This window comes from Dryobates pubescens, chromosome 9, assembly GCF_014839835.1.
Source record: "Dryobates pubescens isolate bDryPub1 chromosome 9, bDryPub1.pri, whole genome shotgun sequence".
Classification (NCBI taxonomy): Eukaryota; Metazoa; Chordata; class Aves; order Piciformes; family Picidae; genus Dryobates; species Dryobates pubescens.
The window spans coordinates 4,959,418-4,981,690 of NC_071620.1; the positions used below are offsets into that span (position 1 = coordinate 4,959,418).

The 22,273-nt window shown below is 42.8% G+C and overlaps 1 protein-coding gene across 2 annotated transcripts in view; it reads left to right on the top strand.

Annotated features, from left to right (window-relative positions):
* The window catches only part of LOC104299421 (poly(rC)-binding protein 3), a 588,572-nt gene that overhangs the window by 224,205 nt on the left and 342,094 nt on the right, over positions 1 to 22,273 (top strand). For both annotated transcript variants that reach the window (XM_054164280.1, XM_054164281.1), the window contains exon 2: positions 1,951 to 2,007. The gene's annotated coding sequence lies outside the window, so the exon portion shown is untranslated. The remainder of the gene's footprint in view (positions 1 to 1,950; positions 2,008 to 22,273) is intronic.

A 22,273-nucleotide genomic window follows, 5' to 3' on the forward strand; every position in this document is an offset into this window, starting at 1 on the left:
TATGACTGCAGAAGACACTGTCTCCCTGATGCTTCTCAACCTACTCAGCTCCTCCTGGAGCTGTGTCATTAAGTGAAGTAGTTCCTTCACCTGCATGCCCCTCCCACAGGTGTGATTACTTCTGCTGTCCTGTAATGGTATAAGAGCAGGGCTCAGCCTGCATTCTGCCTCCTGTGTGGCTGCATGTTCCTGCTGGTGCTCTGTCTGGCAAGGTATGTCAGTTGTGGCAAATACAGAGTTTAGAGACTATATCATTGTCAGTCTGGCAGAACTTCAGCATCCTTCTGCCATGTCCTACCACACCAACTGTGTAACTCTTCCTTCTCTCATCATTGAATAAGCAAGTATGTAACAAGGCAATTTCCTTGAAGGCAGTATCAGAGACTTCATGATCTTTAACTGCTCTGTTACAAATCTTCTCCTCTCTCAATTGCTTATTAATTTCTCCATCTCTTTCCTCTTTGTACCATGCAAGCATGCTGTGGCAGCATTATTCCTGAGGAAATGTCCTGATGTGTTATAAAACCAGATTGTTGCTGTTTCCCTTGCAGCATGTAACACAGCATTAGCTTTTACTTTCAATTTGCAACTGGATATGTGTCAACACAACTCAGCACAAAACAAACAAAACCATGGAAATTATCTCCTCTCTCTCCTCCCTTTTATATCCTAAAATACTGTCACCTGTAATCCCCAGCCAAGGCAAGAAAAGGGGATCTGCAGGTTGACTTTTGCAATTCAGGCACTGTTGTATCTCTCTCCAGTTAATAGAACTTATGACACTCAGTTAAGTGGAAATAGGATTGAGCCTTTGCTTACTGACCTCATTCTGAAGCACTGGAATCTCCTGCACCCTTAAAACCATGGGTAAAATAGGAAGGCCAATGTTAATATAGATTTGGGGGGAGGTGAATTCATGTCAGGTGTCCTAAACAATCCTTACTTGTGTGTCTTTTCCTAGCTACCCTGAAACCACATCTTGGGCAGCGGTTAAGTGAAGTCGGTGAAACAATTTAAGTCAGCAATGATGGATTCATGTATTGTGCTTCACTTCAAAGGGAATTAATATAGCATGCTGCAGTTCTGTACATTGAAATATATAGGTTGTGTATTATATCACCTCAAATTCAGTCAGCTAATAAAACTTTATGTTACATTGCTGTCATGCTAGTAGAGGTGAAACACAGCCTGTTTTCTTCCCAAGAAGAGTGTTAGCATTAACAATGCATTTTACATGTGTTAACGAGGGTAAACTAACTCCTATTTACTTTCTAGTGAACACAGGCTGCTAGAGAGTCTTTTTTGCCTTGCTCTAAAACTCAAGACCGTTCAGCAAAGCTGCTTTAAATCCCAGTTAGGTTGTGTGAATAAAAGAAGACTACATGTTTGACAGCTATGCTTTTCAGAGAGCTGGTTTTCTCAAAATGCAATTAATATAATGATACTGTTGTCAGAAAACAGTCCCTCTCGTCTCCCCAGTCATTATTCCTTTACCTTTCCCTACTTTTCTACTCCTTTCTTTTGACTTTACTCTGAGAGTGAAATAATAGGTAGAAAGAAGAAAAGATGAAGAGTGGAAAGAGGGTAATAATGCTTTCTGGTCGTGGCAGATTTGTTCAAAGGGTGCTGTAAAAATTTGCGTGTGCACATTTTTTACAGTCAGCAATCTTCAGCGGGGATTTCTGGAAATCTTTCTGAGATCATCCTTAGAGCTTGAACTTCCATGAATACTCTGTATAAATATTCAACCAGGGTAGGCTACTGATTGCAAATCTAAGTTATCTTTGAGTATGTGAATTCTAACAGAAAGCACAAAGAAATTTGTGGGGTGCTAAGCTCTCTGTAGTGGCAGTGCTTTTCCTCCTTCCCGCGAAAATCTGTCTTTTTAAACTGTTGTAAAGAGAGCAAAACTTCATCATGGGTGAAAATGTATTGCTTTATATTTAACAGATCAAGTTTTCTTCAAACTGAGGAGTAATTGTGGCCCATGGACATCTGATGTGATAGGTAAGTTGATTTTGCCACGTCTTATTACTTTGCTGTTACATGTCAAATATTGATCTTGATTATGCTACTTGTGTACGTGCTGCTGCTATGTAGAGATACTGTCTCACTTATTTTGCATCTACTCTGGTGGAACTTGAAAGAAAATTTGTCTCCTTTCCTTGTCTCCCAAACCACAGTTTTAACCCAAGGTTTATATTATTACTAACAAATTCAGTATTCAGCGACAACATACAGCAGGAGAGAGTGAGCGAAAAAACCACAAATACCACTTTGATATACCTTATTTCCTGAAATAATGTGGTTAAGATATTTTAGTGTGAAAAGGGTTATTTAGGCTTCGAAGGAGACAGCCCAGAAAACCTAGTGTAGTTGATGTGTAGTCTAGATGTTCATAGATAACTGTTCATAGATGTTCATAATAACTGGATATAATAGTAGTCAATGACACTAAATTACTTAGCAGTGCTCTCTCCTCTCTTTGCTCTTCTCAGCTATTTAATCAGATGGGCAGTGTTGTAAAGAAGATATCCAAACATGTCAGTAATAGAGAAAAAAGAGACTAAAGTAAGGGTAGAGTTTTATGTTTGTGTTGCTTACTGAATTTTACTCTTCATAACAGTTTAATAGTTGGGACATAGATCTACAGACCTATTGCGTCTTACAATCATCAGATAGTGGCGTGACCAAGCAGGAGTTTTGCTTACCCTGGAGTTTGGGAGGCTGTTCCACCTTCACGGAAGTGGAGGGAAATGTGAAAGGATTTGATCTAAGGTTGTGTGAGGCTTTAGAAACCCCTTGTGGCAGGGTCCTCCACAGTGGAAGTGATTACTGGAAGGCTTGTGACAGTCAAAAGCAGTTACACATGTGAGAGTGTCCTGCACTACTTGTGTCACTCAAGCAGATAGATTGTGGTGAAGTGCATCTAATTGGGCAGAGCTGATCTGCAGAGAGAGTTGAACTGAAACTTGCAGCAGAAAGTTCTAAATATTGGGGGGGGGGGGGGGGAAGGGGGGGAAACAGCAAATGGCTCCTGGTTTGTCATCTCTAAAATCTGGGGTGGGAGTCTGCCTAAGGATGTGATTTTTCAAGTGGTAACTCTTTCTGATGTAATCTAGACAAAACATAGATTTCTTGTAGGATTATGAGCCCAATTTCAATACATATTGTACAATCAATAAGGTTGGAAAAGACCACAGAGATCATCAAGTCCAACCTATTACCTACAACCTCATGACAACTAAACCATGGCTTCAAGTGTCACATCCAATCCCCTTTTGAACACCTCCAGGGATGGTGACTCCACCACCTCCCTGGGCAGCACATTCCAATGGACATTTTCTGTGAAGAACTTTCTCCTCACCTCAAGCCTAAACTTGCCCTGGTGCCTGCCTTCCTAAATCCATGCTGGCAGGGCCTGATCTCTTGGCCATCCTGCAGGTGCACTGGGATTGCCCCCAAGATGACATGTTCAATAATCTTGCCTGGCACTGAGGTCAGGCTGACAAGCCTGGAATTCTCTGGTTCCTTCTTCCAGCCCTTCTTGTGGATGGGCATCATATTGGCCAGCTTCCAGTCATCTGGGACCTCTCCAGTGAGCGGCTTGGCCAGCTCATCTGCCAGCTCTCTCAGCACCCTAGGATGGATTCCATCTGGTCCCATGGACTTGTGAGTAAAGTCCCTAACTATTTCCTCATGGATTTCAGGGAGATTATACTGCTCCCTGACCCCAGTTCAGGAGGCCAGTTATCCTGAAGTCCTCCTGCTTTACTGTTGAAAATGGAGGCAAAGAAGGTGTTTAGTACCTCAGCCTTTTCCTCATCTTTAGTTATGATGTTCCCCGCCAGGTCCAACAAAGAGTGGAGGTTCTTCTTGCTGCTCTTTTTAGCATTAATATATTTATGGAAATGCTTTTTATTGTCCTTCACAGAAGTGGCCAGTTTAAGTTCTAACTTAGAGAGGCCTTTGCCTCTCTAATTTTCTCCTGCATGATCTAACAACATCCTTAAACATATCATTACATATCAAACATATATTGTTGACTACATTCATATTTTTTTATGGTTAGGATAGAAGAATGAAGGTAGGAAAAAGTGTGAGTGTTTTCTCCACTAGTCTAGATGCTGACACTTCAGAGCTTTCTTTCTATAGAAATGTATAGAAAAGGGTTAACTCCATTCAGTCTGTTTTACTTCCACCACTTCTTTTCAAGGCAGCATCAAAAATGTTTGGGTCTTTTTTTAACTTGCATTTTGTCATTCATTTTGGTACAGACCATCTGAAGTAAACTAGTAGCACCAGTCCAACACAGGGACAATGAAGTGGCAGTAAATTGAATAATAGGGAATGTAAAATATGGAATGCTTTTAGCACCAGAATGTTGTGAATGAAGGCTTGAGCCCTGGTCATTCTGCCCCTGTACACTGCACTGGTTAGGTCGCACCTCGAGTCCTGTGTCCACTTCTGGGCCCCTCAGTTTAGGAAGGATGTTGACTTGCTGGAACGAGTCCAGAGAAGAGCAACAAAGTTGGTGAGGGGTTTGGAACATAAGCCCTACGAGGAGAGGCTGAGGGAGCTGGGGTTGCTTAGCCTGGAGAAGAGGAGACTCAGGGGTGACCTTATTACTCTCTACAACTACGTGAAGGGAGGTTGTAGACAGACGGATGTTGGTCTCTTCTCCCAGGCAGCCAGTACCAGGACAAGAGGACACAATCTCAGGCTGCACCAGGGGAGGTTCAGGCTGGAGGTTAGGAAAAAGTTCTATACAGAGAGAGTGATTGCACATTGGAATGTGCTGCCTGGGGAGGTGGTGGAGTCGCCATCACTGGAGGTTTTCAGGAGAAGACTTGATGGGGTGCTTGGTGCCGTGGGTTAGTTGTTTGGGTGGTGTTGGATTGGTTGATGGGTTGGACGCGATGATCTTTAAGGTCTCTTCCAACCTGGTTTATTCTATGTATGTTCAGCAGGGAGAGATAAGTTCTAATGCAAATCCTTACTCTGCATTCATATGGAGTCTGTTCCCTGTTGCTACTTCACAACAGAATTGCTTTATAAGAGAATTGCAGGATTACAGAATTCCAGAAATGCCTTATTGCCCCAAATAGCTGAAATCTATAGTATTGCTTGTCCTGCACATTAACCCACTTAACAAATAGAATTCAGCCCCCTACACAAGCTAAAACCAGTCCCCTACAAAAGCAAAACCATTCCCTATGAAAGCAATTCCGAGCGCACCCAAAGGTCCAGCTTTTGCAGGATGTTTCCTTTGGCATGCACACAATGGTTTGGTTTTGTTCTCCATAGACAAAGTTTGCAGCTTGTAGTTCTTCAGTTAGGGAAGGCTTCACAAACCCATGCCTTCTACGTTAATCTTAGAAGCTTTCATTGTCTGCCCAGCAGCAGCTGCCACAACAGACCAGTTTGCTGTCCACGCCTATATATCACACCTAGGTTGAGTGGCTTCTCAAATGTCAGTAATGTGGTGATTTATGGTTCCAAAATTCATCTCTTCCTAGATACAATCAACCTTATTTTAACTCTGTGTGTGTGGTACCTTGTGATAAATTACACAGGCAGGCACTTAATGTGGTCTGAGCATGAATTCCTCAAGTGCAAGGCGCACTCATATTGTGGGAGTGCATGAGAGAAATTAGTGTTGTGTGTCTCGTCTAAGTGTAGTGGGTTAACACTGGATTCGGATGGATGTGTTTTGCCATTGCTATGTTGCCTTTTATTATGGATTGGATAAATCAATTCTTGCTTGCTTGTGGGCAGCAGAAAAAGGAAAACCAGTGCTGCAGAAATATATTCATCTTTCCTTCCTTGCAGAAAGGGAAGGATTTATATCAGCAGAGGACACTCCATGCACTCATCTTTTCAGAAGAGGTTTAACTCTTTGGATGCATGCGTGTGTGTGTGAGAGAGTATATCTGCTATAACCTAAACGATCTAGGTGGGGGTCAGGCTCTTCTCCCAGGCAACCTGTGACAAGACAAGGGGGCATGGCCTGAAGCTGTGCCAGGGGAGGTTTAGGTTGGATGTTAGGAAGCACTTCCTCACAGGAAGGACAATTAGACAGTGGAATGGACTCACCATCCCTGGAAGTGTTTAAGGAAAAATTGGATGTGGCACTTAGTGACATGATCTTGTCAATGTGGTAGTGTTAGGTCATAGGCTGGACTTGATGATCTCAGAGGTCTATTCCAGCCTCAATAATTCTGTGATTTTATAGAAAGATCTCTTATGAAATGAGGCTACATATGCAAGGTCAATATTTTCACTCACTGTGTCAGAAAGAAGGGTCCAATGTTTTGGAAGGTTAGAGCCTGACAATTACAAATGATACTGCAGGCTGAAACAAAATATGAGGGTGGTAGAATACCAGCCTGTGATACACACACAGTGCTATCAAGACATAGAACACACTTAAAATTTCTCAAAGTAACATTAATGTCCAAAAAAAAAAGAAGTGTCAGCCAGACTTTTGTTCTTGCAGGAGAAATGACACATTGCTAAAAATGGAGGGCAGGCATGGGCAGCTAGTTCAGAGAAGGAGATTCCAGGAACCTGGGAACATGGAGTTGAAAGGGAGATGAAGAGCTCAGAAGTGAGAGCTAAGCGGCAGTGGTTATAGTGAAGAAGCCTCAGTGAGAAGCTAAGGGGAACAGGAAAATGAAGAAATACAATTAAAAGCATCCTTCATAATCCCAGGGTCTGTGCACTGGGTATCTCATTCCCAGTGCTTCATTACCTGTTGTGAAGGTAGCTCCCCTTCTTCATTCATTCTACTTTAACTGCCGTTCTCATGGTTTGAACAGATCAAAAGGACAAAGGGGATGAATCCAGACACACAGAGGCCAGGGTCAGACAGGTCCTCTGAGGAAGGAAAATGAGAAAATGAAGGAGACCCATCCATATGTAGTACAAAACAGAACAATAACATAAACTGTGCAGTGAATGTGAGCAACGTGTGTAAGAAGTCAGGGCAAATTCAGCTTTAAGTTAGTTAGCACATGATGATCTTCTTCTTTACACATTTCCAGTTTATGAATAAGAGGTAGCATATCCTGCTGAACCTTGATATTCCCCCTTGTTTTGTCTTTTTAAAACATGCTTAGAATGCATTAACCAGAATAATAAGCACATGAAGAGATTTAGACATATCCAGGTTTTATTCTTAATGGTACTTCTAAAATATTTTTTTTTCTATAGTGCTGTGCTTTCAAATTGATTATTAAAATTATCACAGTGATGTCAACATTTATGGGTCAGCAGCCATGTATTAAGTACTGCTCCTCACAGAGAGGAAGTAAGAGTTGAGGAAAATTAAACTTTTAGCTGAGAGAGAGCTCTTGGAAATGCCAGTGTTGTTTCTATTAGGAGGGCACTGCAACATGCAGAAACATGCAGATGTCACTAACAATAACAACCTATCACAGCATGTGCAGCAAAGACATGAGATTTAACACATCCAAGTGCTGGGTTCTACACTTTGGCCACAACAACCCCATGCAGCTACAGGCTGGGATCAGAGTGGCTGGAGAGCAGCCAGGCAGAGAGGGACCTGGGGGTGCTGGTTGACAGTAGGCTGAACATGAGCCTGCAGTGTGTCCAGACAGCCAAGAGGGCCAATGGCATCCTGGCCTGCATCAGGAACAGTGTGGCCAGCAAGAGCAGGGAGGTCATTCTGCCTCTGTACTCAGCACTGGTTAGGCCACACCTTGAGTCCTGTGTCCAGTTCTGGGCTCCTCAGTTTAGGAAAGATGTTGAGCTGCTGAAATGTGTTCAGAGAAGGGCAACAAAGCTGGGGAGGGGTTTGGAGCACAGGCCTATGAGGAGAGGCTGAGGGAGTTGGGGTTGCTTAGCCTGGAGAAAAGCAGGCTCAGGGGAGACCTTATTGCTCTCTAAAACTACTTGAAGGGAGGTTGTAGCCAGGTGAGGTTTGGTCTCTTCTCCCAGGCAACCAGCACCAGAACAAGAGGACAGAGTTTCAAGCTGTGCCAGGGGAGGTTTAGGCTGAATGTTAGGAAGAAATTCTTCATAGAGAGAGTGATTGCCCATTGGAATGGGCTGCCCAGGGAGGTGGTGGAGTTGCCATCACTGGAGGTGTTTAGGAGGAGACTGGATGGGGTGCTTGGTGCCATGGTTTAGCTGATTAGATGGTGTTGGGTGATGGTTTGGATGCAGTGATCTTAAAAGTCTCTTCCAACCTGCTCTGGTCTAGTCTATTGTAGTCTAGTCTATTCTACTGAAGACTGGAGGCTGTTTTATTATGTTTTACTAAGCATTTTTTTAATGTATGGGTTGTCTTTCTTTTTTTCACCTGATACCATTCTGCTTAATGTCTCATCATTTTTCAGCTATGGTGTCAGGGCAGTCTACCAGCTTATGGTACTGGTCTGCCCTTTATCCAGTCTTATATGGTCATTATTTGACAATAGTAACTTGGTTAAGGTAAATGTTTTGGTGAGTTGGTGTCTCTCCTCATTTAATATGGGCACACTGATAACTTGCAGAGCACTTTCATCAAATAGTACTGATAATCCAATGCAGCCCTTTGGGATTTATGTGCAAAATGTCCAGTTTATTAGATCAGGTATCTGCTGTGGTTTGAGCCCACCCAGCTAGCAGCACAGTCTCAGGCTGCGCCAGAGGAGGTTCAGGCTAGATGTTAGGAAGAACTTCTATACAGAGAGAGTGCTTGCCCATTGGAATGGGCTGCCTGGGGAGGTGGTGGAGTCGCCATCATTGGAGGTTTTCAGGAGAAGACTTGATGGGGTGCTTGGTGCCATGGGTTAGTTGTTTGGGTGGTGTTGGATTGGTTGATGGGTTGGACGCGATGATCTTGAAGGTCTCTTCCAACCTGGTTTATTCTATGTATTCTAAAACACCAAGCAGCAGTTTGCTTACTCCTACCCCTACTAGTCATCATCCCTGGAGGTATTTAAAAGACATGTGGCTATAGTACTTAGAGACATGGTTAAGTGGCAGTGGCTTAGCAGTGGTGGTGGGATTGTGAGCTCTAGGTGAGCAGTTGGACTTGATGATCTCAGAGATCTCTTCCAACTTTGACGCTTCTGTGGTTCTATATACCTACATATACTCTGGTGGGATGGGGAGGTAAAAAATACAACAAAAAGCTGTCAAGACAAAGGACAGAGGGGGCTCACTCATCAGTTATGGTCACAGGCACCAGACAGGGAAAAACTTGGGGAAAAAAACTTAATTTGAAAACCAGAAATTTGCCAGTTGAATCGGAGTAGAAGAGTCAACAATTGTAAACTTGGCCTTAACTGTTATAATGAAACTTTTTTGTGTGTGCTAAATATTAGGTGTTTGAAAATTCAATAGATTTTAAAAGCCCTGGAGTTTCACTTACACAGATATGTCATATCTGTGCCTCATAGAGTTTGGGAGTTTAACCGCTAGTCCCTCTGGGGAAATATCATTCAACAAGTTTCAAGCTGCAGTCAGCAGGAGGCCATTATTCCTCTTGTGCCTTTTCATTCAGTTCTCAGTCAGAAAAATTATATTGTGCCCTGATGTTTTGGTGTAACTTGAGAAATCAGCATGCACAAACAGTCATATTGTTTACTGTCAGTGACTGCAGTGAAGTTTCCTTCCTTCAAGGGAGAGCAACTGTGAGAGCCTGTGTTTTGGGAAGTGTGTAGTCTTACAGTGCAGCAGAGACAGGAGGGTCTTTCCTAAAGCAGTTATTCTTGTGGATAAGGCTTGGCTTGACCCACTGCTTTTTGGATGCCAGCTCTCTCTTGTTAACGTAAGAAGAAATGACGAGGGAACTGGAGGCTGAAGTCCTTCTGAGCTTGTGGCATTTATATTGTGAGGCACTTGAGATCGAGTTCATTTTGCTAAGCTGCTCACCCATAATGGATCTGTCACTGCGACTTGGCAAGGTATTTATATCCATTCCGGACAGTCTTTGCTGCTCAGTGCTCTCCCAGTGAAAGTTCCCAGCAGACCACTCAGATTTAATGTTGCCAAATAGTAACCCTCTCCTCTTCCCCTCAGAATACATTTAGCCTTTTCATAGACTTAATAGGCAGTTGTCCTTTTTAGCAATGCTTTACTTTTGAACTGGTATCAAGTAGCTGAGAGCAGCTCTTAGTTTGACCCCAATTTTCTATTGTTCAGTGGGCAGAAAGACAGCACAGACAAATAATGGGGAGTATTTTGTGTCAGCAAAATCTATTCTGATTCTTTCTGGAATTAAATATATTTTTGCATTTCTCTCTTATTGGTATCATACAAGTTCTTAAATTGTTCCTGATGTATAGATATAATGGATAGGGAAGGTGGGAAAGAAAATAATGGTAGAAAGACTGGCCATTTGAATGTGCTGCCCAGGGAGGTGGTGGAGTCACCATGACTGGAGGGGTTTAAAAAGAGACTGGATGGGGTGCTTGGTGCCATGGTTTAGTTGATTAGATAGTGTTGGATGGTAGGTTAGAATCATAGAATCAATAAGGTTGGAAAAGACCTCAAAGATCATCAAGTCCAACCTGTCACCCAACACCTCATGACTACTAAACCAAGGCTCCAAGTGCCACATCCAGTCCCCTCTTGAACACAGGGATGGTGACTCCACCACCTCCCTGGGCAGCACATTCCAATGGCTAACAACTCTCTCTCTGAAGAACTTTCTCCTCACCTCGAGCCTAAACTTCCCATGATGCAGTTTGAGACTGTGTCCTCTTGTTCTGGTTGGAGTTGATGATCTCAAAGGTCTTTTCCAACCTGGTTAATTCTATCCTATCCTATCCTATTCTCACCAAAAAATTAGAATTCAACCTTCCTCTCAACTGTATCTGGGAATCTGAGTTAGTTTTCAGAAACTGGAGCTACTAATAAACCAGGAAATAAATAACTGCTTTTTCATAGCCACCCACTAATATTGAAATTAAGTGTATTCAGCTCTGATTGAGTGTCTTTTAATCTGGTACATTTAGTTGAATCTGAAATATAACTTGAGTCTTAATAGAGCAGGAGGTTGTTCTGCCTCTCCTTTTCTTTTACCCCAGGAGGAGTATTTTTTTTTTCCAGGTCAAATTGCCAAATAAGCCTGCAGAAACACATCCATTTCTAAATATAATAAGCTGAGCTATGGACTTTACCAAGGTCTGGGAAGCCAAGTGAAAATTAAATCACTGACTCTCTTCTCTACCAATTATCTCCTGAGTCTCTCCTCTTTGGATTTCTTTTCTGTCTTTCTCCTTCTCTTCTCTTCCCCCGACTCCCTTCAGTGCTGCTTTATTTTAACAGTAGTTATATAATTGTGCTTCTCCAACAGGACACAGCTTATACAGGTATTAGCAGATCTGTGCAAATCCTTAGAAACTTGTTTTCAAGCTTGAGTTCAAAAGAGCAGTGGATTCCCTGGACAGTGCTGTCTCCCACAGCATGCCCCAGTTCCAGGTCGGCGCTACACCTTGCATTTATGTTTAATAGAATGTCCTCGAATTTCCCTTCTTTGCCCTGTGCAGCCCTCTCTGTAATTACACAGCATCTGAACTGCTCATTTTGTGCTTATGAAGGTAGACAGAAATAAAATGCTGGATAAGGTGTCATATTTCTAAACCAGACAAAAGTTCCATGAATTCTGCCATCAAAGGGTGGCAGTCAAAAGTTAACAGCAGAGTGAAGTTTCCTTCATTCTGAACAAGTTGTACTTACCAAAACTACATTGAGACTTTCTTTCTCATGTGTGAAACTAAGTGCAAGAAATAAAAATACGTGTACCTGATACTTCTTTGTGGTATGTTTGTACCATTCTCTCTCAGAAGATGATCAGAGGGCTGGAGGTACTCTCCTATGAGGACAGACTGAGAGTTGGGGCTGTTCAGTATGGAGAAGAGAAGGCTTCAAGGAGACCTTATTGTGGCCTTCCAGTATCTGAAGGGGGCCTACAGCAAAGCTGGGGAGGGACTTTTTAGGGTGTCAGGTAATAATAGGACTAGGGGAATGAAACAAAACTAGAAATGGGTAGATTCAGATTGGATGTTAGGAAGAAGTTCTTCCCCATGAGGGTGGTGAGACACTGGAACAAGTTACCCAGGTACATGATAGAAGCCCCATTTCTAGAGGTTTTTAAGGCCAGGCTAGATGTGGCTCTGAGCAACCTGATGTGTGATGTCCATGCCTATTGCAGGGGGGTTGGAACTAGATGATCCTTGAGGTCCCTTCCAACCCTAACAATTCTGTGATTCTATGATTCTGTCTGTGGCTTTCTAATTTGTACAGTAACTGAGTACTCGCTGTTGGTCTTCCATGACTTCCTCTTGCAAATGGATTTGGGAGAGGAGAGTGCTAGACAAATCTCTTGTGAGATCATTCTAGCTCTTCCAGTTTGTGTGTTAATTATAAAAGCTTAAACGAAATACCTGGGGCTGTACTCACCTCATCATCTGTTTTTCAGATAGCATTGTTATCCCAAAAATCCTCTTAGAGATAAATTTAAAATGCCTGTAGAAAAGGTATAGCCTGGATGTAATAATGAAGCAGTGTTAAGCAGTAGCCCATTATTAAAGTATTAGCTTTTTGTAAGATAATTATATTTGTATTGCTGCTTGAAGAGAGAGACCTAAGCAATCATCCTATCTAGCTGTTGAAGGGTAGGATTGAGTGATGGGTGGCAAACCTTCTAGAAGGGACCCAGCAGCAGCAGAGCAGAAGTTCCTTCTTAAGCAAATCAGTTTTAAGATTTGCTTCTTCCTTGTTAGGCAGTGCTGTTTGCATTTTTCAGCTGAATCCAAATTAACTCTGGAAGAGGCAAAATCCTCATGTGTGTGCAAGGTATGGGTGGAAACAGCACTGCTTCTGTATCATTGTCATTTGAACTCTGTTTTCAGTTCTGCCTACATGACAAAACTGGTCCTCCTGTGATTAAGAAGTGGTGATGCAGACACTGAAACTAGTGAATCTAAAGATTATTGTGAGGTTTCAACTTTGCAGGTGAGCAAGTGTGCAAAAGCTCTGATTCCATTTTAAAAATGGACGATGGAGACAAAATCAGGGCATTTATTCAATATTGCAGTAAATTCAGACATTCAGCAAGCCATTTCTGTAGCAAGCTCACACTTGCCTACAAAGAGAAAGCCTGGAGTTTAACTGCTTCTCATGAAATTATGATCACTTGCAATTTGGGAGCAGAAATAATACTGCACAGAGGATGAAAAGCCTCAGCTGCTTTGCCAGCGAAATAACTGTATCTGAAAGGACCCTGGCTAGATATGTTCCAGAGGGCTGTAGAGCATGCTGACTCTGTGCACACTGTGCCAGTGAAAGGAGAGCCTGGAGTCTGTGTCAAACATGTTGGTTCCCTAAGTAGTCAGTGGCTGGATTCATTTCAAATGCTTGACTGTAGTCCAAATGAAACCTTTCTGCACAGGAGTGATAAATCATAGAATCATAGAATTGTCAGGGTTAGAAGGGACCTCAAGGATCATCTGGTTTCAAGCCCCCTGCCATGGCCAGGGACACCTCACGCTACATCGTTGCTCACAGCCACAGCCAGCCTGGTCTTAACCTCCAGGGTTGAGGCTTCTACCCCCTCCCTCGGCAAACCTGTTCCAGTGTCTCACCACCCTCATGGGGAAGAACTTCTTCCTAACATCCAATCTGAATCTACCCATTTCTAATTTTTTGTTCCATTCCCCCTGACAGCCTAAAAAGTCCCTCCCCAACATTCTTGTAGGCCCCCTTCAGATACTGCAAGGTCTCCTCGGACCCTTTTCTTCCTGACTGAGTAGCCCAAATGCTCTCAGTTTGTCCTCATAGGAGAGCAGTTCTAGCCCTTTGATCATCCTTGTGGCCCTTCTCCAGACATACTCTAGCAAGTCCTGATCCTCCCTGTAACAGGGGCTCCAGAACTGGATGCAGTACTCCAGGTGGGGTCTCACCAGACTGGAGTAGAAGGGGAGAATCACCTCCCTTGAACTTTAGTTTAACTCTTTGTGTACAACAGCGTCAATGGTACTGGGGAAGGGCCTATTTCACAGGTGTGATTGCACTATAAACAGCCAGCTGTGTGACAGGTCCAAGGGATTGCAAGCAATTTGGGGCAGATAAAGCATCTGCCATTGTGCTTTGTATTGTGGTTGGCACATGGGGCTCCGCTGCTGTCTGGTTCTGGTGGGAGCTGTCAGTCTGGGAGAATTATAACAGCTAGCAACTTTATAAAATGTACAGACAGGGTGTTCAGATATAAGGAAGGTACTGGATCAGCCTCAAGCTGAAAAAGCTTTTGAGAAAGTTCCTTATTAAGAATTTGCCATTTTTCTGTGTTGTTCCATGCCCAAGAAGAGTTATTTTCTCATTAAAAAATACTCTTTTGTCTCTTCCTGTAGAGTATAAACGTGATCACAAAGTCAAAATCAGATCTTGTTCAGGAGAGACGTTTTCCCCTCCCACTTTTCCCACCATTGAAGGCAAAATGTGAAAAATCAAAAGAAACATTCTTAAGCTTTTTTTTTTTTAATCTGCAAAATAGACTCTTTCAGATTTTTTTTTTCCTGATGCAAATTATGTTATTCCCTGTTTTATGACTGGAGTATCAAACACCCTAGAAGCCTTTATTTTTGTGAAGATGTTTTCTTCTGCATGAAAAGAAAAGTTTCCAGGGTGGAAAATTTTTTGATTGCTTTCAGTTTCCCTTTTGAATCTTGAAACTATTTAGGATTATCGCCAGTAATGAGCTACTGCCCTTTAAAAATGCTTCCTGGGCTTTATAAAACCAGGAGGGGGTTGGTCTCTTCTCCCAAGCAACTAGCACCAGAACAAGAGGACACAGTCTCAAGCTGTGCCAGGGGTAGTTTAGGCTCGAGGTGAGGAGAAAGTTCTTCACAGAGAGAGTTGTTGGCCATTGGAATGTGCTGCCCAGGGAGGTGGTGGAGTCACCGTCCCTGGAGGTGTTCAAAAAAGGACTGGATGTGGCACTTGGTGCCACAGTTTAGTAGACATAAGGTGTTGGGTGACAGATTAGACTTGATGATCTTTGAGGTCTTTTCCAACCTTATTGATTCTATGATTCTATGATTCACAAACTGAGCTTATCTTTTGTAAAGCAAATATAAAGATAAGAACTGTTTCTCAGTTATCAGGAGTTTACAGTTTATCGTTCTCTTGAACTTGTAGTGTAGTATTCTTCCCTAACATCACACTGCAAAGCTGTCAGTCAGGAATTAGAAATCCTTGCCTTGCAAAATGTCTAGATTGTGACAGCTCTGTTTTCCATGTATACCTCCTCAGATGACTAAGCATTTGAAGAACAGCTAGATCCTTTTACCTCCCTGTAGTGTCGCCCATTGACTAGCTTGTTTGGGACCACAACAGCAGTTTCAAAGAGCCTTCTTTTTCTAGTGACTGGCAATGCAGCAGTTTGGGGGTTTTGCATTGGTACATCTGTTTTATAGGTAAAAATGAAAAAAAGAAAGGAGTAAACCTTGATAACATGATGTGAGTGATGGCAGTGATGTGGCTGTTCACAGAATTTTTAGCACAGGCTTCAGCTTACGGCTGCAAGCTCTCTCACACACTGGAATGTATAGACTCAGTCTTCATTCATAGCCCAATATGACAAAGTCTGAACAAGACTATTTCTTTTTTTAAAGAAAATATAAAGTAGCTATATCTCTGCAAACTATGCAGGTACCCCAGATCATTGGCCATTGTCACATACAACAAAGTGTTGCCTACACTTGTCCCCAGATGCTCGTGTAAGTGTCATCATTCTCTTGAGGAACTAAGCCCATGCCATTTAGCAACAAAAATATTTGGAATGTAGTTTCTTCAACTACCTTTCAAGCACTACAAATTCTCAATTTGTAAAACTGTAAGAGTTCTTCTTAGAGGAGTAGCCATGTTCTGGCAGCATCTTACTGACAATATTGATGCTATAGCTATGGCTACTCATGCTTCCAAAGCATTTAGTTGAAAAGATTTCACCCTCACCTTTAGAAATCATGCCTGATACACCTGTTTATTAACTTTGGTCATGGGCCTCTGCACTAATGAATGAACTATTCTGAACTGTTCTAATGAATGAACTATTGACATATGCCTTATTTGCTCTTCTTCATATAATCACTTCATAATGAATACTTCTTCCTCCTTCACTCATTAATGAACATGATGGGAATTTTCCTGTTCCCTGAACTTGCCAAAATCTGTTCCCCAAATTAAAAAAAAAACCAAACCAAAACAAACAAGACTGAGATTCCACTCTTGATTGCATGAAGAGGGTAAATATTTCAAGGAAGCTTAGCTTTTGCTGCCCAGCGAGGTGGTGGAGTCACCGTCCCTGGAGGTGTTTAAGAGGAGATTGGACGTGGCACTTGGTGCCATGGTCTAGTCATGAGGTCTGTGGTGACAGGTTGGACTTGATGATCCTTGGGGTCTCTTCCAACCTTAGTGATACTGTGATACTGAGTGCACAATCCCTATGAGGAGAGGCTGAGGGAGCTGGGGTTGTTTAGCCTGGAGAAGAGGAGGCTCAGGGGAGACCTCATTGCTCTCTACAACTACCTGAAGGGAGTTTGTAGCCAGGTGGGGCTTGGTCTCTTCTCCCAGGCAACCAGCACCAGAACAAGAGGACACAGTCTCAAGCTGCAACAGGGGAAGTTTAGGCTTGAGGTGAGGAGAAAGTTCCGCACAGAAAGAGTAATTTGCCATTGGAATGTGCTGCCCAGGGAGGTGGTGGAGTCACCGTCCCTGGAGGTGTTCAAAAAGGGATTGAACATGCCACTTGAAGCCATGGTTTAGTACTCACGAGGTGGTGGGTGACAGGTTGGACTTGATGATCTCTGAGGTCTTTTCCAACCTTATTGATTCTATTATTCTATGAGTGACAGCAGTTATGTGATTTCCTTAATAATGTCTCCAACTTCTCACTCTAAGGACAGTGCTGGAAGCACAAGTTAAGGCTGATTACTTGTAGCATTCACATAAGATTAATAGAGTTGGGGAAGACCTAGAAAACTTTTTTTTAACTTACCTTCTTTTTTTTTTTTTCTAACTTCCCCCCACCTGCCTTAGTGAAATGAATGAAGTTAACCCACATCTGTCACTTTTAGGACTAGAAGTCAGCAGTTGCAATGAACATCTATGTCTTTCGTTCTAACTTGGGGGTCTGTATCACAGAATCACTGAGGTTGGAAGAAACTTCAAAGATCATCGAGTCCAACCTGTCACCACAGACCCCATGACTAGACCATGGCACCAAGTGCCACGTCCAATCCCCTCTTGAACACCTCCAGGGATGGTGACTCCACCACCTCCCTGGGCAGCACATTCCAATGGCGAACGACTTGCAAAATGCCCACAGTTGGGAGTGATTGGTGGTGGGGAAAACAACAGCTGCTTCTCTAACAAAGGGATGCATTGCAGCCTAACTGTAGTTACATGTACACTGTATTTCCCAGGAGCATTTCTCTCAGCTGGAGTTGTCTCCTACATACACTTCAAAGGGGATGTTGCAGTTTGTGGCATATTTTTAAAGCCTGAATTCTGCACTCAGCATGGCTTTGTGTACTATGAAATTGTTAGCAGAGACCAAATCTGAGCATTTTAGGTTGAAGTGATGGAAAGGTTTAATACTCCTCTTTCTTTGCCTTCCAAAGGACTACATAGCTTTTAATTAGCTAAGTAGAATGAAACTGCCCAGCTGCATGGGAACCATGAGCCAGCTGTAGGTATTTGGAAGCTGGAAGCACTGAGACCCTCTTTCCAACAAAAGCATTCATAAGCCAATCTCATATTGAAAGTGCTAAATAACAGCGAATTGCTTAAACACATTTACAGATCTGGACCATAACCACATGTCTTCATCTCACAAAACTGCACTGCTTTCTGGCTTTTAAATTAACTGTAGCAAGGCATTATTACTGAGAGTTTCCACATCTCCCAGTGCGGTTGCATACTGTGATCTGAGCAGCAGCACCATTCCTGTGTTTACCACAAGCACCAAGTAGTGTTTTAGCTTGATCCTTCCCTGGCATTTGCTTGACAGATAAATGTGGGGCTTTCTCTAGAATTATTCATGGAGAATCAAATGGCAAAATCAATTGGGGTCCTTCCTACAAGCTGATGACCATTTACTCTGTGCATTTGTTAGCCATTGGAATGAGCTGCCCAGGGAGGTGGTGGAGTCACAGTCCCTGGAGGTGTTCAAGAGGGGATTGGATGTGGCACTTGGTGCCATGGTTTAGTAGTCATGAGGTGATGGGTGACAGGTTGGGCTTGATGATCTTTGAGGGCTTTTCCAACCTTATTGATTCTGTAATTCTGTGAAAATATTTTCATGTTGAGCTGGATTTCTTGAAAGTGAAATAGGCAAATCAGAAAAGAATAAAAAAGCCAGCAATCAGGAATATGAGACACCTTCCATGTGTGTGGAGACCTCATCTCATTGCTGATGGTAGTCAAAGGCAGAATAGTGAATAGCAGGCACTGCATCTGTCTGACTTTTCAGGGGGGCTTGGAGGTGTGGAGGTGTTTGGAGTTTTGTTTGTTTGTTTCCTACTATTGCCACACAACATGCACATGAAAGTCTTTTAAATACAAACATATTATAAGGGCTGTTTATAGTGCTTAAGTGCTTGTTTTAGGAGATGTAGGGAGCTGATTTTGTTTAACATTTAGCATCTGTATACGTTTCTTAAATTCAGAAATATACTGAAAGTGTATTTCCAAATAGAAGTTATTTGTTACTGTTGTTTTTCTGTTACTCTAAGTCCTGATTTTCCCTATTAGTATCTTCACTATCCTTCTTTTGAGTACACAAAGACCTGCAGTTCCCATGAACATGACCAAAGTGGATGAGATACAGTAGCAGCTCATTCGCATTCAGGCTGCACTAGACTGCAAGTGCTATTCTATCTCTCTGTGAGAAACAATAATGTTTTACAAGGCTGATTTTTAATTGCATCTTCTAGCTGGGGGCAGAGGAGCAATCCCTGAAGGGTGCCTTTTCCCTTATTCAAATGGAAAACAGCAGTGCAAAAAATCATGTTTAAGGTAGAATGTGGATGTTTGAAACTTGCTCACTGGCTTACCAGCCTGGTTTATTTTGAACTGAAAGGAATACTATCTTCTGAGACAGCTCTGTGAGAAAATAGGTTTTTTTGAAGGGAGTTTTTCAGGATTAGTGCAACTTTTAAACATTTTAATTCTGCAATTAAACACTTCCTAAATACTTTTGTCAATACTCTCATGTTTTTCTTGCTGTCATATCAGAGAACGCAGTCTCAGGCTGCACCAGGGGAGGTTTAGGTTGGATGTGAGGAAGAAGTTCTATACAGAGAGAGTGATTGCCCATTGGAATGGGCTGCCTGGGGAGGTGGTGGAGTCACCATCATTGGAGGTGTTCAGGAGGAGACTTGATGGGGTGCTTGGTGCCATGGGTTAGTTGTTTAGGTGGGTTGGATTGGTTGATGGGTTGGACGCGATGATCTTGAAGGTCTCTTCCAACCCAGCTTATTCTATTCTATATTTCAGATACAGTCATATATGTGTGTCTGATAATGGTACAGTTTATATAGTGTCAGGAATTACTCATTTAGTATTCTGTTATGCTTATTAGTGGGTTACAAACTGCTTGCTTCTGTCTGTTGCATAGTTGGGGTTGGAGTGGCTGGAGAGCAGCCAGGCAGAAAGGGACCTGGGGGTACTGGTTGACAGCAGCTGAACACGAGCCAGCAGTGTGCCGAGGCAGCCTGCATGAGGAATAGTGTGGCCAGCAGGAACAGGGAAGTCATTCTGCCCTGTATTCAGCACTGGTTAGGCCACACCTTGAGAACTGTGTCCAGTTCTGGGCTGCTCAATTTAGGAAGGACATTGAGATACTTGAACATGTTCAGAGAAGGGCAAAGAGACTGGTGAGAGGTCTGGAGCAGAAGCCCTATGAGGAGAGGCTGAGGGAGCTGGAATTGTTTAGCCTGGAGAAGAGGAGGCTCAGGGGAGACCTTATTGTTCTCTACAACAGGTGGGGTTTGGTCTTTTCTCCCAGGCAACCTGTGACAGAACAAGAGGACACAGTCTCAAGCTGCCCCAGGGGAGGTTTAGGCTCAAAGTGAGAAAAAGTTCTTCACAGAAAGAGTAATTGACCATTGGAATGTACTGCCCAGGGAGGTGGTGGAGTCACCCTGGAGGTGTTCACAAAAGGATTGGATGTGGCACTTGGAGCCATGATTTTGTTGTCATGAGGTGTATGGTGTTAGGTAAGAGGTTGGACTAGATGATCTCTGAGGTCTTTTCCAACCTGGTTGATTCTGTGATGCTGTGATTCTATTGTATGATTCTATGAAGAGGATGAAAGCACAGCAGTGTCTGCTAGGGAATGAATGCTGCTATGCACATTACTGTTGGTAAATAAGAGGTAAATGCACAGCTAATGTTTTCCTGGTTCAGCCTTTTCATGTGTTATGCAGACAAGATCATCTCTCCCAGATGAGGCAAGACACCTTGGCAAGCCAGTCAGAATGATTTTCTATGAATAAGGAAGAAAGAAGAGCAGCAGAGCTCTGTTCCCATTGTGTGGAGTACTAACAGGGAAAACACAATATGCCATTGTTGCCCTACTTTGTGATTAGTGCTCAGAAAATCAAAGTGGGATGAAAACTGCGTGAATGTTGCTTGACAGTCTGCTCAATTTTTAGTGAAATAGAATAGAATAGAATAGACCAGGTTGGAAGAGACCTTCAAGATCATCACGTCCAACCCATCAACCAATCCAACCCACCTAAACAACTAACCCATGGCACCAAGCACCCCATCAAGTCTCCTCCTGAACACTTCCAGTGATGGTGGCTCCACCACCTCCCCGGGCAGCCCATTCCAATGGACAATCACTCTCTCTGTGTAGAACTTCTTCCTAACATCCAGCCTAAACCTCCCCTGGGACATCTTGAGACTGTGTCCTCTTGTTCTGGTGCTGGCTGCCTGGGAGAAGAGACCAACCTCTGCCTGTCTACAGCCTCCCTTCAGGTAGTTGTAGAGAGCAATAAGGTCACCCCTGAGTCTCCTCTTCTCCAGGCTAAGCAACCCCAGCTCCCTCAGCCTCTCCTCATAGGGCTTATGTTCCAAACCCCTCACTGACTTCATTGCCCTTCTCTGGATACGCTCCAGCAAGTCAACCTCCTTCCTAAACTGAGGGGCCCAGAACTGGACACAGTACTCGAGGTGCGGCCTAACCATGTAGTGCTTCATCCTAATTCTTCCTGCTTGTGTTACTCAGCTGATATCTGTAGACTGATAGAGGATGTTGCTGCCACACAGAGTTAAATAATCACCACAATTGTAAATTAAAAACTCGGGTTCATCAATTATCTAAAGAGCTCTGCTTCACTGAAAATTTGAATTCAGGCACCTACTCTTTTCCCTTCCTGCCTGAATTTATAGCTTTCACACGCAGACATAATTTATATTTAGTTTATACCATGCCCTAGATTTGTTTCCATTATCTCAACCTGGAGCAACCTGTGTTTATTTCTGGAATATGGTATCATTATTCTTGAACTACAGTTCATGCAGTGTGTGTTGTCTTTTCTACGTTGAACGTGCTCAAGGAAAATCTTTGCAGTTCCTGTTGCTATACTTAGACATTTGAGTGGGTTAAATGTGGAAGGAGGAAAACTGTGTCGGGTGTATTAATCCCAATTATGATAATGATCTTTCAAGAGCAGGCTTATTTATTTATAGATTATACCAAGTTTTGTGATGCCAGATGTAATGTTTATAATTGGGGTGGGTTGAAATTACCCCTCCCCCCAAAATAAAGTTGCCAGACTAGCTCAGCAAATGAAGCAAACGAAGCTGTTATTTACAAGCAAGACTGCAATCAAACTATGAAATGCAATGACCATGTAGAAAATATACCATATTTACATATATGTACAATTTATAAACACCACCAGAACCAGGGGGTTGCCAACAGCTTCCTTCTCTTCCCCCACTTTGCTTGTCCCTGTACATGGCACAAGAGAACGAAAGGAGAAAAGTAGAGAGTCGCTTGTTAGTACTTAGCCACAACAAAGAAACGCAGCCAAGGTCAGAAGCAACCAGCTAGTATCTACTAGAGCAAAGAAAGTGAAAAGAGAGAGAGTTAGTTCCCACAACTAACTTTGTTAGCAATCAGACCAGTGGGACTATTTGAACCTTATCATTATTTTCCCTTTTACATCCAGTGGTAATTTGTTTACATTCTGTCACTTTCTGTTCATAATATGTGAAAAATTTTCCTAGGCACAGCCTAAAACTG